This window comes from Ochlerotatus camptorhynchus, unplaced genomic scaffold (assembly GCF_037179485.1).
Source record: "Ochlerotatus camptorhynchus isolate MF236.1 unplaced genomic scaffold, CSIRO-AGI_Acam_v1.1 ptg000503l, whole genome shotgun sequence".
Taxonomy (NCBI): domain Eukaryota; kingdom Metazoa; phylum Arthropoda; class Insecta; order Diptera; family Culicidae; genus Ochlerotatus; species Ochlerotatus camptorhynchus.
The window spans coordinates 3,313,070-3,319,399 of NW_027040988.1; positions in this window are offsets into that span (position 1 = coordinate 3,313,070).

A 6,330-nucleotide genomic window follows, 5' to 3' on the forward strand; every position below is an offset into this window, starting at 1 on the left:
GCAAACATTACTCAATTTAGGCTATAACACATTCGAGGGAAAACGGGACATCCCTAAAATGTATATATTTCTTTTTCCTTTTATGAGCATCTGTTACTCATAAATTAATAATTTTTATTCATTTTTGTTCTAGCAATTACTCATAAATGCGTAAAATTTTAGTCATTTTATGAGTAGTCCCGTCACCTTGACGGGACCGATATGACACTTAATTCTGACTTATACCCGAAAATCGTAAACGGCCGATTTAAATATTCAGTGATGCGAACTGTCAAAAGCATAGGATTTTTTGATCTAGATAAAAATAATTTGTCCAGAATAGATCAGACACGAACAAATTCATAACTATTGCATGCGTGTTCATGGCTTAGCTGAATATTTACCGCTAACACGGAGTCAGATGTCAGTAGTGTGCTTTGGTCAGAAATTGTATTGTGTTTGCTATGGTCATTCATGTCGGTTTGTCGGTGCTACCAGTTCGTCTTCACAGCCAGGTTCACACAAGATTGTGTCGAACAAGAGCAAATTTTCATTATGTCGTAAGTAACATTCGCACCAATCCGAGAAAAATAAAGTTTTGTTTTGATGACCGAAAAGTAATTCCTATTTCCAATTAAACACATATAATCCCATAGTGATAGCAATGTTTAACATATTTAGCAGCGTTTTAATCATACAAATGCAAATCGCTAGCTTTCATGCTAAAAAATACTGGTTTTTGAGTCAAAAGTTATTATACGTCGTTTGGTGGCCCCTATTGTTACTTAAGTCAAAGTGTATTTACCAGGATATTCGGGAGAATTATCAATTACGTCTCCTTACGTGCAGCCCATTCATCATTTTAGGACCACCGAAATCATCTTAGCAACAAACAGTTCGATTTATTCACTTTAATAATAAGAAAGCGAAACGACGAACGTACACTTTTCACGGGTTTCTCAGTGCTGTTACTTAAGTCAAACGGCATCTCCATAGAAATCGGGTGACTTAAGTAACATCGAAAAATATTCTGATCGGTAATAAATTTAAAAATGATATGTGATCCTATATTCGGACAGTATATAGTGTAATAGCAGGAGAATCGATTGACACTGATAGCTCGACTTTATTTACCTTTGTTACTTTCGACGTAATGAAAATTTGCTCTTGAATTTTCTTTGCTTTGGTTTAAGCAAAAATGATTTTTTTTAACTTTATTTTTGAGATTTTTAGCCGTAGGCTAGTTCATCTCGTCCATTAAAGGTGGGGCCTCAGAAGGTGGACCCCCAACAGAGCGAGCAACAGAGTATTTTTCTACAGTGTTTACTTCACCGAAAATTGGTTCCTGGCTCGATCGTACATTTACGCAACATATTAAAGACACAACACACAGAAAAAAAGTTGTTGAATATTACATCCAAACTGCTGCAACCAGGTCAATCCATCGGTTGTGTAATATAAGGTTGTACGATGTACATCGATTTTGCGAACAAAATTACAACCATTGATGTAATATTGTATCTGCTTTTTGCTATTACATCATTATTTCATACATCAGCTTGAATAACATTGATCGATATTACATTTTTTTTTGCTGTGCATTAAAATCCGAATAAGACAGAGCACCACACCAGGGGAACCGGGAGGGCCCCCACCAGGCAGAGATGTCCCAACAGCCGAAAGGATTTAAAAAAGGCTAATACCAACAATCAATACGAAACTAACGATTTTAAATTGGCTCACTACTTTAGTAGCCTATTGGTCCCAAGCAAACGATTAACGTACCCTATTCTAGTTGAAATTCTATTACTACACTATGTTTGTTTTGATTCGCTATGAAAGTTTGACAGATAACATCAGGGGTGTGTGGATTCATGCAGAACATGCAGGGGTGAGTGAAATAGCTTGGGACTGCTTGGGACCGTTGTTCTGGTACTGAGTGAGCCAAAAATAATAATGATTTTCTTCGGGACCCAGTGGTCTTAGAGTTACCTCTATGGAGTTACCTCTATGCTACTACTGGATTGAACTAGCATTTTCACCAAATGTACTGGAATGTTTTGGTTCTATCTCTTTCACTCTACTCAAAACTGAAATGCATAAAAAAATGACAAAATGATACGCACTCTTTGTACACTGTCAAAGAATCATTGTACACAAAATCAACTTTGTTCAAATCAAAACAAAAAAACTAACCCATCTGGTGGATGATGGCACAAGCTTCCAAGAAAATTCTATTACAGTGAACCACATTATTTTAATGGATTTCTTCGCCAGTTAGTCGTCTGTCACTTCGTTTGTGCTAATACCACCGGTTGGAAACACGATTTAAAATTGGCTCACTACTCGACTAGCCTATTGGTCCCAAGCAAACGATTAACGCACCCCATTCTAGTCGAAATTCTAGTACTACACCATGTTTGTTTTGATTCTCTATGAGAGTTTGACAGATAAAATGAGGGGTTCGTGGATTTTCCTATGTTCCGAGGGGTGCATCGATTAGCTTGGGACCGAAGATAGTACCAGAGCTGAGCCAAAAAGTTATGCACTTTTCTTCGGGACCTTCTGGTCTTCGAGTTACCTCTATGGAGTTATGTCATCAGCTACACGCAGAAAAAAATATTTTAAACGTAATAATATTTGACGTAAATGCAATAAGAATTTCATGTTGTTTTGGCTGCAAAAAGAAATCATTATTGTTTCAACAATCCAGTATTGTTGTCCCTTAAACCCATGAATTGTTAAATCAAAAAGAAAATCTTTTCGAATTTACAAGAGCTTTCATGGTTTTGACGTAAGCTGTCAAATTTGGCAGCTGGGTCAACAAGAAAATATGTTTGTTTTTAAAAGAGATTTCTTGTTGATTCAATCAAATTTATTTTATGAAGGCTGACAATTCACGCAGTAGAAATAACAATATGTTTATTTATTCAAAAATAATGTCGATTTTTTTTTGTGTTTTGTTTTCTTTTTGCAACAAACAGAATTGCAATTGAATTTTTGAGGCATAAAATTACTGATCACGCCTTCCTTCGGGAAGGGAAGTAAAACCGTTAGTCACCGGTTCATGAGTTGATGGGTCGATATGTAGGGTCCAGGTGTGGGAGGTGTATTCCTGGCGTCGGGAGCATTGGTACTCAGTACGGAAAACAAGATCGACGGAAAAAATCAAGGAAAAAAAACTGAAAAATTGATTATATTTAACAACTGCAGCTTGAACTGCAGCTTACTTGCTTACCTCAAGTCTCAAGATTTTCGGAAATCTCGTACTTATTTCCCGAAATTCACAATTAAAAACAATACTTAATCAAATGAGAAATTTTTTGTTATTGTTTACATTTTTGTCCGGGTGAAAACGAGGGAATGGTTGGTAGTTATTTTTGTATTCATGGCCCGTGGAATGGACACAGCAAATAAATGCTAAATTAAAATTAACTATTGTTGGCTTAATAATAGAATATTGTTATTTTTACAATAGTTGCAATTGAAAAGTGGCTTATTAAAACAAAAAGAATCTTATGTTGAATTTATTTGAATAAGTTTTATAGAAACAATAAAATGCAAGATAATTTCAACCGGAATTGTTTGTTTAAATACAACTAAAGTTTTGTTTGGTTCAATGCAAACAATTTTCTGTCCGTGTAGCATGTCGCGTATGCTATTTGGAAGCCCGTGGAATTCCCGCAGGTTCTGATACTGAGGGCATACGCATAGAATGTGCTCGATTGAGGCTGGAGTTCTACAACCGACGCAAGTCCTGTGGACGCTATCTTCTGATCCCGCTGGTTCAAATGTTCTGTCCATTTCCTCGTCGTATCTTTGATCCGTCTGATGAAGAGGGAGCGGTTTTGGGCCCACTCTGCGTCCCAAGCTTCCCGTACTTTGCTCACGATCCACCGCTGGACATCGTGTAACGGTACTTCGTTGGTATAGCGAGGGGCAGATGGTCCTGCCCCAGCCAGAAAGGCAGCTTAAGAGATGCCTGGTATTCCGCAATGCCCCGGAACCCAGTAGAATACCGTGTTTGGTGGTGTGGACTTAATCGTCGCCTGTACCCAGGGATGAGTCGGGGCCTCAGATGTTAGGGCTTGTATGACGCTGTGTGAATCCGTGAAGATCCTCGTTCCGGATGTCTTCGAGATGAAAGCAGCGGCTTTGGTTGCGATAGCTGCGGTTATACGGAAGCGGAAAGGCAGGATGCCAGCGTCGATGCATGCAGCGTCAGCGGGCGTGGATGGCAGCAGGCCAGAGACAATTCGGACTTAGGTGTTGTAGACTGGTGCTAACTTAGCTAAAAGCTTATCCGTTGCTATGCAGGTCATCTACAACCCGTATAGAAGGCGACTGTCGACAATTGCACTCGCCATGTGAAAACGGATGCTGCGGTTGTTCGATCTATTCTGTCGGGAAATGGTCCGGATGAGATTCACTCGGCTGCGGCAATTTATATTGACTGCACTGAAATGCTCAAAGTTGAGGAATCGGTCAACGAGAACACCCAGAACTCGAACGGTCTTCTTCAGCGGTATGGACTGGTCGTCGATTAAGATCGGTGGTCCGCTAATTCTGTGTCGAGAAGGGCAGACATGGCACCTGATGCTTTTAGAGGCTGAAAATTCAAAGCCTACTGAGTGGGCCCACCTGACGACGACGGAGACTGCCGCTTGGGCTCTCATCCTTGTACGTACTGGCGTGGGTCCGGTGCGAGGTCCGGTGGTGACGATGCGTATGTCGTCAGCGTAGACGAACACATATGTTTTTCGGTAGTTGACGGAAGACTCCGTTCATCGCCACGAGGAACAGGGTAACGGCGATAACCGATCCTTGTGAGACACCCGTTTCCTCGTGGAAAAGCCTGGATTTGGTGTTGCCGACTGCGACTCGGAATGAGCGGTTGGACAAGAAGCAAAAAAGACCAACAGCTCTGCATTTCATTATCAGTTTCTCAATTCATGTCAGAAATTCGAACACATCGTATGAATACGCTGATAGACTATGGCCTTAAACGAAGTGACAGATGACTAACTGGCGAAGAAATCCATTAAAATAATGTGGTTCACTACAATAGAATTTTCTTGGAAGCTTGTGCCATCATTCACCAGATGGGTTAGTTTTTTTGTTTTGATTTGAACAAAGTTGATTTAGTCACCAAAGTTTTCGAGCCGCTCCGTCTGTCACTTCGTTTGTGCTATGACTTTACAGCATACATACGCCAGGAGACGGCTTCAGTAAGTAACCATCTTCAAAGGCAAGTTGTGAGTGATGGCCAACTGATCACTGTGGAATACCCGGAGGATGTTTTCGACGATGCACTTTTTTTAAAAACTCTGAAAGAAATCAAATTTATCATATTGATGGATATATTCTACTGCATAAGCTGCCTGTATTTTGTGGTAATATACGAGCAGAATGCACATAATTAATTAATATCTCCATAATACTAACTTGAACCGTGATGCTGTCTTGAGTAAAGTTGTTCCTTATAGCTTGAACTGCGTGTGCTAAAATTCTGAGCTTAATCGAGTTTGCTGAATCAGTTATATGCACGAAAGAGTACCTTTAGGCTGAGAGAATCCATTGCCGTACAAAGTTCGATCAACTAAGTATGACCAACAATCAATACGAAACTAACGATTTTAAATTGGCTCACCACTTTAGTAGCCTATTGGTCCCAAGCAAACGATTAACGTACCCTATTCTAGTTGAAATTCTATTACTACACTATGTTTGTTTTGATTCGCTATGAAAGTTTGACAGATAACATCAGGGGTGTGTGGATTCATGCAGAACATGCAGGGGTGAGTGAAATAGCTTGGGACTGCTTGGGACCGTTGTTCTGGTACTGAGTGAGCCAAAAATAATAATGATTTTCTTCGGGACCCAGTGGTCTTAGAGTTACCTCTATGGTATGACAGTCGCTCCATGACAGTACCGAGGACAGTACAACCATAGAGGTAACTCTAAGACCACTGGGTCCCGAAGAAAATCATTATTATTTTTGGCTCACTCAGTACCAGAACAAAGCTATTTCACTCACCCCTGCATGAATCCACACACCCCTGATGTTATCTGTCAAACTTTCATAGCGAATCAAAACAAACATAGTGTAGTAATAGAATTTCAACTACAATAGGGTACGTTAATCGTTTGCTTGGGACCAATAGGCTACTAAAGTGGTGAGCCAATTTAAAATCGTTAGTTTCGTATTGATTGTTGGTACAACCAACCGGTCAGCACTCGTGTTTATTTCAGTTGCCGTGGGGACGTAATTTGTGATTAGCCCTGGTCCCTTTTAAATTGTATCATTATTTATGTACGGTCCTTATATTTGAAATGACGTTTCACATTCAT